The sequence below is a fragment of the Antechinus flavipes genome, chromosome 4 (genome assembly GCF_016432865.1).
Source record: "Antechinus flavipes isolate AdamAnt ecotype Samford, QLD, Australia chromosome 4, AdamAnt_v2, whole genome shotgun sequence".
Lineage (NCBI taxonomy): Eukaryota > Metazoa > Chordata > Mammalia > Dasyuromorphia > Dasyuridae > Antechinus > Antechinus flavipes.
In genome coordinates, this window is record NC_067401.1 from 274076779 (window position 1) to 274093879 (window position 17101).

Here is a 17101-nt window from a genome sequence, read left to right on the forward strand (position 1 = left end):
CCATGGTCAAAGAATCCATAACTTAGTGGTTTATATCTCCTTTAACAAGGTTAGTCCCTGTAAACTTGACAATTTGTCATTGAGGAATATATTCAAAACCTTTCCAGAATGGTACAACCTATTAGAGTTTGTTGTCTGATGGAATGATTTTTGAAAATTCAAAGTCACCTCCCTGCCAAGGAGGCACTGGAGTCCAAAATACCCATGAGGTCAAATCTGTCTCTGTGGCACAGACTCTTCAGGGAACTTGAAAAAATTAGCCAGAGTTTATGCATTCATATATAGCTAGTTTTGATCAAGTTTTGTTTCTAGATTTCTTAAATGTCGTGATCTGTGAATTAATGACCATTTCTACTTATAATTTTCTTTGTGTTTTCTCATCTTCTTGTTTGGGGGAAAGGGGCGGATTTTAAGTAATGATTCAACCATCACTCATTTATTAACTTCACCTTACTTCTCTTTTCTGCTTTTACCATTGATCCATCTTCAGACAACTCTTCTACTTGCATTATGATGTCTCTATTTCTTACTAAGGTTACTTTTAAAACATTCTTTTCTGGAATGGAAATTTGAAAATACTTCCATGTATGAATTAGGTAAAATTTTAAAACTCCACACAAACTACTGATGCTCAATGAATAAAGTATTTGATTCCATTCTGTCAAGACTGAAAAGTACTTTACAAAGAGTTTTTTATTGCTTCTAATATGTCAAATCCAAAGCATATCTAAATCTACATTCAATGAACTGTTCTTTTAAAAAATTGCTTCCATGGATATGCACTCAGATTTTGGGGGGGGTTTTTTAGCCAACAAAAAAATCATCACTAGATAAAAACATTTTAAAAATATTCTTATTGATAGCTCTGTCAAGGACATTTGCAATACAAATAATACCATTTCCCCTTTCTTTACACAAATATTCATCCATTTTTACAAGTAAGAAAAAGGAGGTGAGAATAAATGTAGTTTCCAAAATATTAAATAATATTCAATGCCATCCCAATTGGACAGGAAATTTTAAAAAATGTAAAGGGAGGTTTAACAATACCAGATCTTAAATTATAAAGCAGTAATTTTCAAAATTATCTGGTACTGGTTAAGAAAAAGAAAGGTAGGTCAAAGGAAATTGCAATAGCAAGTAAACATAATAAGCTTATTTTTAACAAATGTAGAAACTTAAAATTTGGGAATAAGAATTCATTATTTGATAAAAAATAATTGTTGGAAAACCTGTGTGTGGTAGAAACTAGGCATACCAGTTACACCATTTACTAAGATAAAGTCAAAATGGATACATGGTAGATATAAAGAGAGATTTTACAAGAAAATTAGAAGAACTGGAACTTATCAGACTTATAATTAGGCAAACAATACATATGAATAAATAAGAGATAGAGCAAGGTTAGGTATAAAATTAATAATTTCAATTACATTAAATTAAAAAGAATTTGTCCAAAGAAAACAAATGTGGCAAAGATCAGAAGGAAAGCAGGAAAGCAGGGGAAAATTTTATATACAGTTTATCAGATAAAGATCTCATGTCTAAAATATATGAAGAACTTTCTCAAATCTTTAATATGAATCATTCTCCAAATGAGAAATAGTCAGAGTATGAACAGGCAGTTTTCTGATGAAGAAATCTGATGATGTGGGACATCTAGGTGGTGCAATGGATAAAGCACTAGTCCTGAAGTCAGGAGGACCTGAGTTCAAATCTGGTCTCAGACACTTAACATTCCTAGCTATGTGGCCCTAGGCAAGCCACTTAACCCCAATTGCCCCAGCAAAAACAAAAACAAAAACAAACAAACAAAAAAAAACTGCTAAAGAAATTTATAGACATATGGGGGAAATGATCTACATTATTATTTATTAGAGAAATACAAATGAAAACAATTTGAGATATCATTTTATATCAGATTGGCTCAAAATGACAGGGGAAAGTGACAAATGTTGGCAGAGATGGGTAAAAATTGGGACACTAATTCATTGTTGGTGGAATTGTGAGCTGATCCAATCACTTTGGATGGTAGTCTGGAATTTTGACCAAAGAGTTATTAAATAACTTATACCGTTTGACCCAGAAATACCACAACTTGGTCTATTTTCAAAGATAATTAGGGAAAAAAGATAAGAACCAATATGTTCTAAATTATTTATAGTGGCTCTCTTAGTGGCAGCAAAGAAGTAGAAGTTTTAGGGATACCTACAAATTAGGGAATGGGTGAACAAGTTGTGGTATGTGACTGTGATGGAATACTAGTATGCTATAAGAAATGATGAGCTTAATTATTTTAGAAAAACATGGACAGATGTGCATGAAATAATGAAGAATAAAATGAGCAGAACCAAGAAAACACTGTATACAATAACAGCAATACTGTTTAGAATGACTTTGAGTAAGTTATTTTGATTATTACAAATATCCCAATTAATTAGAAAGGACATATGAAGAAAATTGGTATTTGTATCCAGAGAAAGAACTGATAAACAGAAATAAGCATAGAATAGTTTTACATGCATACCTACCCCATTTATAGATAATGGTAGCCATCTTTAGAGTAAGGGGGAGAAAAAAAAGAAATTTATATAATAATTTTGTTGTATATTTGAAAGGAATAGCAAGTTATGCATAAAAGACTTGCATTTTAATGTGAAGTCATCTTTTTATTATGTGTTTTATTCCATAAATTAAAAATAAAATTTAAAATATACTAAATAATATAGTGCTGAATGCCTTATAGTTCCTCCACAAATTGGGGTGGAAGGCTTATTTTTTCATCTCTTCTTTTGGGCTTGTTTTAATCAGCATAAATACACAGCATTCATTTTTTGTGTTAATAAAAATGTTCATTTACTCTCCAGTTATAATGGCTGAATTTATTGTTATAAAATATACTGTTAGAAATATGGTGGGATATTTCTGTAACTAAATTTGTTGGAATACCAACAGCAGTACCTTCAAAGAATTAAGAGCATTTCAGTCATTTTCTTAGCATAATCCCAAAATGTTTTCCAGAACGGTTCTCTGGCAATGTATTAATATGTCTTACTTTCTACAGCATCTTCTTCTCTCCTCCCAACTTTAATTTTGTCCACCATTTTGTCATCTTTAGCCATTATTCTGGTAGGAAGTAGAACCTCAAACTTGTTTTGATTTTCATTTCGCTTATTATCCAGGATTGGGAATAATCTTTCATTTTGTTAATAGTTTACACTTTTCTCTCATTCATTGCTTGAATCTTTTGACCACCTCAACTGCAGAAGTTGCTGCTTTTATGTGTATTCATTTTCTATACACTTATCAGAGATACATGATGCAAACATTTTCTCTCCAGTCAATAACTTACTTTCTCCTATTTACATTGATTTGGTTTGCCTTTTCAATTTTATGTAATTGAAATCACCTATTTTACCTTTTGTGATTTGCTTCCATACCTTGTTAGATTAAAGAATCTTCTCTTAGAAATAAAAAATTAAGATAACTCTGAGGTATCACTTCACACCTTTTAGATTGGCTAAGATGACAGGAAAAAATAATGATAAATGTTGGAGGGGGTGTGGAAAAACTGGGCCACTAATATATTATTGGTGAAGTTGTAAACAGCTCCAACCATGCTGAAGAGCAATGTAGAACTATGCCTGAAAGGCTAGCAAACCATACATATCCTTTGATCCAGCAGTGTCTCTACTGGATCTGTATCCCAAAGAGATCATAAAGGGAAAAGAAACCACATGTACAAAAATGTTTGTAGCAGCCCTTTTTGTAGTGGCAAGGAACTAGATGCCTATCAGCGGGGGAATGGTCCAAAAGTCATTATGTCATATGACCATGACATATATGGTTACATACCATATATGTTATGGTATATAAATATAATGGAATATTCTTATTCTATAAAAAATAATGAGCAGGCTGATTTCCAAAAATCCTGGACTTACATGAACTAATGCTAAGTGAAGTGAATAGAATCAAGAGAACATTGTATACAGAAACAAGATTATGTGATGATCAACTGTGATGGACTTGACTGTTTTCAAAGATGAGGTCATTCAAGGCAATTCCAATAGGATTTTAATGAAAAAAGCCATACTCATCCAGAGAAAGGACTATGAAGACCAAATGTGGATCTAGCACAGTATTTTCACTTCTTGCTGTTGTCATTTACTTTTTTTTTTCTTTTTCATTTTTTCCCCCTTTGGATCTGATTTTACTTGCACAGCATGATAAAGGTGAAAATATGTTTAGAAGAATTGTCTACGCTTAACCTATATTGGATTACTAGATATCTAAGGGAAGGTGGAGGTAGGGGAGAAAAAAATGGAATACAAGGTAATGCAAAGGTGAATGATGAAAACTATCTTTGCATATATTGAAAAACAAAAAACTATTATTATTATTACTTTAAAGAAATCTCTTAGCTATAGTTGAGAAAGGTACTTGACATGCTTTTTTTCTGGGATTTTTTTTCATGCTGAGGTCATGTATCTAATTTGAACTTATGTTTTAATGAGGCATGAGATATTAATTCAAACCTAATTTCTACTTAAATACCTAATTTCTACTTAAATACTCCTATAATCTCTTAATGACTTCACTAGCTCCCATGGGTTAAATTACATCGTTGGAACAGGATATTTTGCAAGGATTTTGAAACTCAAGTCCAAAAAAGAACTCATTATCCTTCCCTTCAAAGGGTACTACCATACTCTTTCAGTTATGCATTGGTAGTATTATTCTTGACTCCTTACTATTACTCACAAAATATATCAAACCAGTCCCTACTTCTCATAATTTCAAACTTTATAATATCACTTGAATATATCTCTGACAACATAAAGTCCTTGTGAAGAATGAGATATTATTAGGGTTTAGCTGACTGCTGATTGACCCATCTATATACTGGGAAATTCCCATGTACTCAAGAACTATCTTGGTCAGTTATATTTAGGAATAGAAATACAAGGCAAGTAAACTATTGGCCTAGCAAAAGTCCATTTAAACCAGGGGTTTTAAATTAGCAAACTTTACTAATCACAGAATCCTCTGGTTAATAAAAGAAGGAGGAGTCACAGTCCAGACCATCCACTGCATGATGACTACTCCGAAAGTCCCCCCTTCCATTCAGTTTTTGTGAACCTGCCTAACAGTAATAAGATGTAAGATCAGAGTTAGGAGATCTGAGTTTTCATTTGCAGTACACAGCCCACTATCTGCCTTAACAACCAATGTATGCTTTTATAACTGCAGAGTAAGACAGTCATACATATATGCCTCTAATTAAAAAAGGGCCTGTCTCATGATTCTTTGAATATACCTTCTCACCCACAATTATTTCAAAGCTCTCATTTCAAATCTCAGAGTATTTCAATGGCCTAATCGCCTTGAGCATCTCCCAACTTTAATTCATCTTTCACATACAAACTCTAGTAGCACCCCCTATACCCTTGACCTAAAACTTACATTCTACTTGTTGATATTTAAAACTCTTCAAAACTTGTCCCCTTCCCAATTTTCCAGTTTTCTTACATATCTTTAGCATTTGCAATTCAGTCATACTAGTCTACTTTAAATAAAAATACTCAATTTCTCACCTCTATACCTTTGCAATGGATGTCTCCTCTGCTTAGATTATACTCTCTTCTTTAATATGCCTCCTTGAATCTTACATTTTCTTTTAGACAGTTTAATTTCAACATGAACTTTTTAAAAATTGCCTCTCTCTGGCTCACTCTCTCCCCAAATTACTTTGAAATCATCTTGCCTATATCATATATGTATTTCTACATGTTCATGCTGTCTTATCGATTAGAATATGAGCTCTTTGAATGCATCTATTTTGTGTGTGTGTGTGTGTGTGTGTATTTAGCACTTATCAAAATCTTGTTTGATAATGAGTTCAGTAATTAAAAAAAAAACCTTATCTAATTTATCTAGACTTTTATAATGATGCACTTTTTTTTTTTTTAACCAACTCGATGTTTACTACTTTCTGATAGGATGTGAGATTTGAAAGTTCTACTTTTCTCTTCATTCCTTCTTTTTCACTATTTGAGAATCTAAAAGTTTTGTTACTCCAAATGATTTCTGCTATTATTTCATGTAGGTGTATAAAGCAAATCTTTTATTATTTAAATGATTTGGCATTTGTCTATAAATTAATATAGGTAGTATTTTTTTATATTGGCAGGTATCAATTATGATCCTTAACACTTATTTGTCCTTATTTCTTTAAAGAGTATTTTTGTTTTTATATTTATATAAATCTTGAGTATATCTTAGTAGTCTCCCACATATTTTATATATTTTGCAATTATTCTGAATATGGAGTTTTCTGATTAAGCTATCATGATTATTACCATCGGGTTGTCAGCAAAGAGGAACAAATTTGTCTATTCTGCCTATTTTTATGCCTACAAATTCTTTCTCTTCCTATTGCTATTGCTAACATTTCTAGAACCATGTCAGATGATAGCATGGAAAGAGGACATACTGGTTTTGCACCTGTGTTACTGAGAAATTTATTTGTGTTTCCACATTGAATAAAATGCTGGCTTTTGATTTCAGGTAATTTTTTTTAAAATCTAATTTAAAATAGCCATTCTATGTCTTGTAAAGTTTTTAAAAATGCTGCATTTACTAAGCAATTTTACTACATACATTGTTTAATTATGTGACCTGGATTTTTTGTTAAACATGACATTGTCTAATGTTGAACCACCATAATATCCCAGCTATAAATTCAACTTAGTTTAAGCAAAGATATATTTTTGTTAAAGCTCTGTAATTTTTATTACACTTACATTTGAAATTTTTACATCAATATTCATTAGTGAGAGATATCGATCTTTGTTTTTTTCTTTAATGATTTAGGTATTAAGATTATAATTGTAAATTTGGCAGAATGTTCTTCTAAATTTCAATTTGTGTTTATAGGAATTAATATCTTTAACAGTTGATGAAATGTAAACCCAGGTAGACCAAAAATTTTGTCCATTGGTAACTAACTCACAGTTAATTTAATTCTTAAAAAATTAATTTAAAATCTTTATTACATGATTTTGCTTTGGGAATTGTATATTTTTATAGATAATTCTCCATTTTTTTTAAATTCTCAGTACTAGTAGAATATAATTGGGTATAATAGATTGTTAATACTTATTTCTCCTATTTCTTGATGTCCATTTTTATATGGCTAATATGATCTTTCTTCCTCTTATTTTGTATTGTTAGATAAAGGTTAATTCATGTTGGTAGCATTTTCAAAGGACATGCTTTGAATTCTATTTGGCAGTTTTATAGTATGTCTATTTTCTATTTTATCTGTTTCCCCTTCATTTTCTCTTTTGTGCTTATTTTATGTTTCTTATTTTTCTGAGGTTTTTAACTGCATATTCAGATGATTAGTTCTCAGAAGGATTAGAGACAGAACTGCAATAGAGGTGAAGGAAATTAATAAGAAATAAAGCTGAGAAGGTAGATTGGAAAAGGGTTTAAGGGTCAAAATAAATTAATTTCTTCTTGATCCTAGAGGTAGTAAAAAGCTATCATGAGACTAAAAGAAATCTCACTTTGGTACTAATATAAAAGATGAAATGAAGAAGGAAGAAAGTTTAAGTAGGGAGACCAATGGGGAGATTATTGTAGCAAACTAGATGTGGGGTGATAAACTTAAACTAACATGATAGCCATTTGAAAGAACAGAAAGGGACATGTGAGAGATGCTGAAGAGTTTGAATTGACAAGAACTTGGCAATCAATTATTTGTGCAAGGAAGGAATATTGTCAAGTAAAATTGGTGTTCATAAAGAGTGGAGTAGAGAAGAAGTAGAGGCAACAAGGGTAAATGGCTTTTTCTAGGAGTTAGGCTTTTAAAGGAAAGAATGGCTATTTTGGGAAAGAGGATGGCATGGAGGAAGAGAAGGAGAAAATTTGGAACTCAAAATATTACAAAGATGAATGCTGAAAACTAGCATTACATGTAATTGGGGAAAATGAAATATTATTAAGTACAAAAAAAATTAAAAGGAATAATGATTATTTTATGTAGAAAGAATGAAAGAGTCAAATGACCTGAGATGCCTATAGAAGGAGGCAGTTGTTTTTGAGGGAGAGATCAAAAATTATCAAGATCATCAAGATTAAAAGTGTAATGGCAATTTGTTAATCTGTAATTGCTATATCTTTTATTATTTTTATATAATTTTGGTCATTTGATTTATGCCCATTTTATAGGATCTGGATTAAAATTTATTGTCTAAATTATTCAAAAAGTTTATACTTGTTAATTTTTTTATAACATATTTTGGTAACATTTGGTTTGAGTCTTGTTCAGTAATAAAAGAACAATGAACAGTGGTCCAAATGTGATTCACTTAAGGATGATCTGTGTTATTATGTAGTTTCTGGATGTCAGTGCATCCAAGAATCAAGTACTACTTATATGCATGTGTGTAACATCACTTTTTAAAAGTATCATCACATTTTCAGCATCTAAAAGAGCTGACTTACAGAATTTCTCTCCTAAGGCTGGCAAGACTTTATTAAATGTGTATTATATCTTGCCACCCTCCTAGTAGGAATATATATTGAATCAAAGTTTTAGGAACCAGTTTTTTTTTTTTCCCTCTTAACCCACTGTTTCTCCAATGTCATGAGGCTGAGTTACTCAACCTTGAGTTGCAAAAAAAAAAAGTTTTCATTTACAACCTATAAATTTGTGCATCTAGTTAATTTATGTAAGATTTTTGTACGTTGCCTTAATGTTCTCAATGACAGTAGAATACCAAAATTTGTAAGTCATCCTAAGAGTTGAGAATTGTAATGCCCAACACATAATTATGTAAGGAAAAATAAAAGTGCTGCAAGTAAACTGGGAAAAAATAGTATCACATTTTATTGTCACTTATAGCTTCATAAATCAGTAACAGGACAAGAATTAGTGCAAAATTAAGTTTTCATTGTCTGAATACTGTATATAAGAGTATTTTTTTTATTTTCACTGTGTTGAATGCATCATTACAGGTATCCTGTAAAAAAGCATATTTGCCAAATGAAAATGTAAGAATCATATCTTGGCAATTATTATAACTAGCACAGCAAAAGTATCAGGAATACTCACAACCACGCCATTCCATTGCAACATTTATGTATCTACTTTATGAAAGGAGAGGCTGTGTGAGGTGCTGAATAAACAGCTTGCTTTGAAGTCAGGAAGACCTGAGTGCAAGTCCTTCCTTCAGAATCATATATCTTGTGTGATTTTTGGATAAGTCACTTAATCTCTGTCTCCTACAACAATAAAGACTATATATTAACATATATATACATACATATACATAAATATAAATATATACATATCTATTACATATAAAGACTATACATTTTGAACAAAGTGCCAATTTGCATAGGTAAAGGAAGTTCCTCACTTGAAGTATTTTATCCTTAAGTAATCACAGATTTGATAAAACATATACCTACACCCAATAACAAGAATGTTTATAAAGAAATTTACATTTCGAGGGAGCATGTATAACACTTAACAGCATGTGAGATCAAGGAGAGACCTATTTTTCATAAGTTTGTTTCTAGTTGTTGTTTGATCTCATCGCTTTTCACCTCCTTGACTTTGCTCAAATATCCCTCCTTTTCTCTTCTGTCTTTTCAATCTTCCCTTTTAATATTTACCAAGTCTTCCCAGTTTTCTCCACTATTATGAAAATTATGATCCAAATTAGAATTTAGAGCATACAAGCATATATATGACATGAGTACCTTTTTTATGGTTTTTATTCTTTTTGAAAGAACTCATCTCAATAACTTGTCAAAACAATAGAAAAAGTCAAAATAAATTAAATGATTTTAAAAGTACTTCACCTTTTCTCAGTGTCTCAAAATCATTTTACATAGAACTTAAAAGAATTAAGAACTGTGCTTTTAAAAAAATTCTATAGAATTTAATTATAAATACCTAATTAAATAGGATCTTGAACATTTCTCCTTTTTTCTTTTTTTTTATTATTGTTTGTCTATTACCCACGCTTCTTAAAGCATTCCTCTCCTTTCTACCTCCAAAAAAACAATCCTTTTAAGTTAAAATATAAAAAAGGAAAGAAACAATAATTGAGGACATTAACCAATGTACCAGAAAAAATCTGACATTATATACAGTATTCCAGATCCATGAGTTCCATAACTCAGCAAGGGGTGGGAAGGAGAAGAATATCTTTTTGTACCTCTTCTTTAAAGCCAAACTCCAAAGTCACTGGAGATTAATTTTTCACCATTCAATTTGGATTATTTAATTATTGTTTTTGTTCCTTCATTTGCATTGCTGTAGTCATTTTGTATATTTGTTCCTGTTTATATTTATGTGTTTCCATGATTCTTTGTATTCAACTTATTTACTGGGTGTTTTTTTTTAGAAAAATACTATTTTACTACATTTCAGGACTACAACTTGTGCAGCCATTCTTCAAAGAAAGCATAACTACTTTGTTTCCGATTCTTTGCTACTTCAGAAAATGCTACTAAAAATACTTTGGTGTATATGAAACTTTTTTTTGTTCTTGACTTCTTGCTTAGCAGTGAAATCTCTGGGTCATAGAACAAGGACATTTTATTAACTTTCTTTAAATAATTTTTAATTGCTTTTCAGAATGCCTAGATTAATTCACAGCTCCACTAATAATGCATTAGTGTTTGTCTTTCCTAAATCTCTCCACTATTGATTATTCTCATTGTTTAGTAATGTTTGTCAATTTACTGAGTGTAAAATGGAAACATCAGTATTGTCTTGATTTTGTTTCTTTTATTGCTAGTCACAGAATAATCTTTCCTATGGTTTTTAATAGCTACAATTCTTCTTTTGAAAACTTTATTCACATCCTTTGACAACTTCAATTGGGAAATAGTATTTGGTTTTGTATGTTTGGGCTACTTCCCAATATATTTTGGCTATTCCCTTACAAGGGATATTCCCTTACAAGAGATATCTGACAAAAATATTTTCTTCCCAGTCAACTATTACCTTTCTTATTTATGGAAAATCTCTTTTCAAATTATATAATTGAAAAGATTTATTTTATCTCTTTATAATGGTTTCTATCTTTCATTTAGTTGAGTTTGCCACCTGAAGTAACTAAAATGGTTTTCTCCTAATGTTTTAATGTTATGTTATATTAACTTAACTAATATTCAGGTCTCATAACCCATTTTGAGTATTGAATTGAGTATTGAATACAGTATAATATTCTAAACTTAATTTCTGCCAGACTGTTTTCAACTTTCCTAACAATTTAAGATTATGAGTTGTTTGTAGGGGGTTTTTGTATTTCTTTAGTACTTAAAAAAAAAAAAATATATATATATATATATATATATATATATATATATCCTCTTCCTTTCCCCTCTTTAGCACTTTGTTTTACCAGACATTTTTTTCACCTTCTCCATTCCCTACTCTGCCTACTCTTTTCCTTTTTTTTTTTTTTTTTAATAGGGGTAGGTAGGGGCAGGTTACTTAACATATTTATTTTTTCCCTTCATTTAATTGGTTATCTATTCTTCCCGTTTTTAAATTTCTATTCTTATGTAAGTGGCTAAATAAAATATCTCCTCTTTCAATTAGGTCTTTCCCCCAAGATGTGCTTTAATTTTTTTATTCTCTTAACTCATGGAATATTGATGTTCTTTTCAAAGGATCACAGAACTATTTTATTCAATGTGTAAAAGAAGGAACATTGGAATATCCCGTATCACAATTAAAGTGGAACAAACTTACTCTCTACCTTTCCTCTGATAGTTCTGCTTTTATCTCCTTTCTAAAATATCTTTTCTGGATGGCAGCTATCCCTAGGAGCTCAAACAATTCTTCTCTTTAGTCAAAGTTTTGCCTATGTAAACATAATACTTCAGTTGAAGTTAAAAAGGCAAGGGCAGAATCATGTCAGCTAAAGAAAAAGTAAAAATAAAGATAATCAAAGAAATTTGTGTGTTTATACATGCCAAATTTGCAGTTAGGAAAAGATGAGTTGAAACCAAGCTACAGACACTTATTTTAGCTGTGCAATCTTAGGCAAGACATTTATTCATGTTGTAGTTCAGTTTACTCATTTGTAAAGTAGGGATAATAAAATTTTCTACAACATAGGGTTGCTATGGGGATAGAATGAGAATTATTCAAACATAATACATATGTGTGAGAAATAATAATGAGCCTCCCAAAAAGTTAAACTGTTTACATACCTAGATGTGAAGATGATACACATAACCTCTACAAAACTTATCATTAATGCAGCAGTCTATTTAGTGCTCTTGGGCATGTATTATGTTTAGATGATTTTTTTTTAATATTCATTTTAAAATGTTCAATTCCAAATTTGCTTGCTCCCTCTAATTCCTCTCCCATACATTGAGCAGGGAAGAAATACAATATACATTATACATGTGAAATTATACAAAACATATGTTGATAAGATCTGAAGGACAGTGAGAATTAGAATGCCTAGGAAAGAGGGGAAAGGGAGAGGAAAATGGGGAAAATTATCTCACATAAAAGAGGTATGTGAAGAAAAGTTTACAAAATGAAAGGGAAGAAGTGGGACATGCAACAGTTGGAACTTACTCTAATTTGAATTGGTTCAAGGAAAGAAAAAAACACATACATATGGCACACATAAAATTGGGTACAGAAATTCATCTTACCCAACAGAGAATTAGGTAACAGAACTTAAAACTGAAAGATACATATACAGCTAAAATAAAGGGCTGGAGTTATTATGCTTTAGCTGAAATAAAAAAAGACAAGAGTAGAATCATGATGTCAGACAAAAGAAAAGTAAAAATAAAGACAATCAAAGAAGGTATATTTTGCTAAAAAGTACCATAGAGAATAAAGTAACATGAATGCTGAATATATGTGTGACTATATATATGTATATATTTAAACACACACATATATACATATACAATATATGCATATATATGTATATACATATATATGACATATCAGATATTAAACTGATAAGAATAGATACTGATCTTAGCCAAAAGGCTGAACACTAATATATGTATATGTATGTATGCATATATTCTCATATACATATGTACACATATGAGTATATACATACATACACTCCCAAATGGCATAGTATCTAAATTCTTCAAGGAAAAGTTAGGAAGAAGTGTTATGCCACAGTTCTCTTTTATTGTCCTGACTCAGTTTTCCTAATTATCCTAATTCAGTTCTGTCTCAGTTTCCCTGCTTCTCAATTCTGTAAAACCTCCTCTCCCTCTTTATCAGAATACTCCATAAGGATAAAAGATCTTATGTTTTAGAATATCAGAATGCCTCTCCCCATCCCAAGCTACCAGAGTATCAGATACCATCTTATCAAGATGCCTCTCCCCATGTCTGGGGTGCCTCCTCTGGTTATGTCATCTCATCTCTGGTGGCTCACCCCACCCTGTCAGAGTCCCATTCCGCTCTCAGTACCCTGACTACGTCCCTGCCTCAGTCTATCCCCTGTGTCTGAGCCACGTGTATATTATATATGTCATTGAGAACTCACATTGTTTGCTGGATTCTTGGAGACGATTGTCTCATTCAGCCCTGGGACCAAACCATGGATCCATTTGGTCCCAGTATATCTCTCCATTTAATAAATTATTAAATACTCTCGAATCTCTTTCTTGGTCAGTTTCTCCAGCATTACAGAAGGAGGTAATAAAACTATATTGAGGGGAACTCAACTTATCTCTTCTCAGACCTAGATATATCTAACCATAAATTAAACAAGAAAAAAAGTTAAGGAAATGAATAGGATTTTAGGAAAGTTAGATATGAAAGACTTCTGGATAATACTGAAAGAGAATAGAATACAATAAACATTTCATAACTGTGCATATCAACCCTCATAAAAACTGAGCCTATATGAGGACATAAAAACCTCACAAACAAATGCAGAAAAACAGAAATATTAAATCACCTTTTCTAGAACATAATGCAATAAAATTGTTTCCAATAAAGGACTTTGAATTACAAAATAAAAAAAATTAATTAGAAACTAAATAACCTAATCCTTAAAAAAAGAATATGTCAAAGAACAAATCATAGAAACAATAAAGATAATGACAAAAATAAGTCAACATACTGAAATTTGGAGAATGCAGCCAAAGCAGTACCTTGCAGAAAACTTAGATTTCTAAACACTTGCACCAATAACAGAGAGAAAGAGCAGGTAAAAAACTGAGCATGAAACTTTAAAAAAATAAAAAATAACAAATTAAAAACCTGCAATTCCAAAATAGAAATCCTTAAAATTATAAGAGATATTAATAAAATTAAAAGTTTAAAAATTAAACTAATATATAAAACTAAAAACTGGTTTCATGAAAAAATTTAAACTTTCTAATTTGATTTTTTTCAAAGAAAAAAAGAAAATTAAATAACCAATATCAAAAGTGAAAAGGGCAAATATACAACCAATGAAGATGAAATTAAAACAATTATTAAGATCAATTATTTCCCCAATAATATGCTAATAAAATCGACAAATTACATGGAATAGATGAACATTTACAAAAATATAAATTATCCATACTAACAAGTGAGGAAATAGAACACATATCTAATTCAATCTTAGTAAAAGAAATTGAGCAAGCCATAACTGATCTCCTTAAGAAAAAAAAATCCCCAGGATCACATGGATTTATAAGTGAATTCTACCAAACATTTAAAAAACTATTAATTCCAATACTAGAGAAATTATTTAGGGATTAAAAGGTAAAGGAGTATTACCCAATTCCTTTTATGATACAAATATGATTTTGATACCTAAACCAGGAAAGTCAAAACAGAGAAAGAAAAGTACAGACCAATTTCCCTAATAAATATTGACGCAAAAATTTTAAATAAAATACTAGCAAAGAGATTATAGCAGTATATCTCAATGGTCATACACTATGACCAAATGGGATTTATACCAAGGATGCAGGACAAATTCAATATTAGGAAAACTGTAAGCATAAATGACTTTATTACCTATCTCCCCTTCAAAAGAAGACAAAACAAAAGATACAGAAAAAGCTCTTGACAAAAGAACTATTCCTATTAAAAATACTAAATGTATGGGAATAAATGGAGTTTTTCTGAAAATAATAAGTAATATCTATCTAAAGTCAAGAGTAAGCTTTATCTGTAATGGAGATAAACCTAAAAGCTTTTCTAACAAGTTAAAGGGTAAAAGAAGGATGTTCATTACCACCATTATTATTCAATATCCTTCTAGAAATGCTAGCAATAGCAATAAGACAAGAAAATGAAATTGAATGAATAAAAATAGGCAATGAGGAAACAGAATTATTACTTTTTGTAGATGATATGATGGCATAAATAGCAAATTACCTTATAGAACAAGAAAAATTTAGAACAAAATTAATCCAGAAGAATAGAAGATCAAGAATATCAAGGGAATCAATGAAAAAAAAAATGTGAAAAATAAAGGGAAGCCTAGCAACACCAGATCTCAAATTATACTATAAAGCAGTAATCATGAAAACAATTTGGTACTTAATAATAAAGTGATTGATGAATGAATACATTAAGTACATAATATACAGGAGCAAATGGGCACAGAAACCTAATGTATGATAAAATACAAAAAATATGAGTTCTTAGAGCACAAATTCACTATTTGACAAAAACTGCTGGCAAAATCGAAAAATAATCTGGCAGAAGCTAGGCACATGAACCAATATCTCATACCATTTTACTAAGATAAGCTCAAAATGGGTACATGATTTAGACATGAAGAGTGATACCATAAACAAAATAGTGAAGCATGGGGGAAAAAAGCCCTACCTATTAAATTGATAAAGGAAGAGTTCATGACCAAATAAGAAATAGAAAGATTCACAGGAGGTAAAATAATTTTTATTATGTTAATTAAAATGTTTTTAAATAAACAAAGCCAAAATGAGAAGCCAATAGGAACAAAGAAAAGGTGTTTACAAGTTTCTCTGATAAAAGATTCATTTATCAAATATATAGAGAAAATAAGACAAATTTATAAAAAATAAATCATTCTCAAATTGATAAATGGTTAAAAAATACGAACAGGTAATTTTCAAAGAAGAAACCAAAGCTATCAAAAGAAAATATAAATACTTCAGTCATGTAAAGTCCTTCACAATAATATCACACACTCTGTGCTCCAATCAAACTTATCTATTGGACACTTACTGTTAAAAACAATCTACTTTCTGCTACTGTGCCTTTGCATAGACTTTTACCCTTGCCTGAAGGGCTCTCTCCTCTTCTCTGCCATCATGCAATCTCTAGTTCCATTACTGTAATAATCTCTTAATTGCTTTGCTCAAGTGACACTTCTTATGTGAGATTTTTTTTTTTTTTAGTTCTCCTCAACTGACCACACTTACTCTTGTAAATTTACGTGTTTACACAAACATACACATACACACGTACCTTGTATATATGTATATAGATATACACACATATATGTTATATATTTTAAAATTTCTTTCTATACCTATATCTACATCTATCTATATGCTGTTTTTCCTTGTAGACTGAAAACTCCTGTTTTCCTGGAGATAGGATTGTTTTTATATCTGCCTTGTACTGGAACAGTTAGGTAGCAGAGTGGATAGAGTGCTAGTCCTGAAATCAGAAAAACTCATCTCCCTGAGTTCAAATCTAAACATCAGATACTTACTAGCTGTATGACCCTGGCCAAGTCCCTCAACCTATTTACCTCAATTCATCATCTATAAGAGTTAGCTGGAAAAAGAAATGGAAAACCACTTCAGTATCTTTGACAAGAGAACCCGAAATGGGGTGAAGAGTTGGACTGAAAAATGACTAAACAATAACACAAGACTTGCAATATAGCAAATATTCCATCAATGCCTACTGAATTATTGTGAATTGAAATGAATTCAAATATTCTAGCTCCCAATCATTGACAATACCATGCTGCCTTGGAAATGGCAGTGAAACTAAACACAAAGTTCTTAGCTGATCTGGGGTTATTTCTTCAATGTAACTTCTTAGGCAAATGAGCATTCTTTTCCCCTA

At 30.8% G+C, this 17101-nt stretch overlaps 1 protein-coding gene and 1 pseudogene across 2 annotated transcripts in view; both read right to left on the reverse strand.

Moving 5' to 3' along the window:
- The window catches only part of FBXL4 (F-box and leucine rich repeat protein 4), a 126156-nt gene that overhangs the window by 22149 nt on the left and 86906 nt on the right, over window positions 1-17101 (reverse strand). The window lies entirely within an intron of this gene.
- On the reverse strand, window positions 12977-13069 carry LOC127563703 (uncharacterized; annotated as a pseudogene).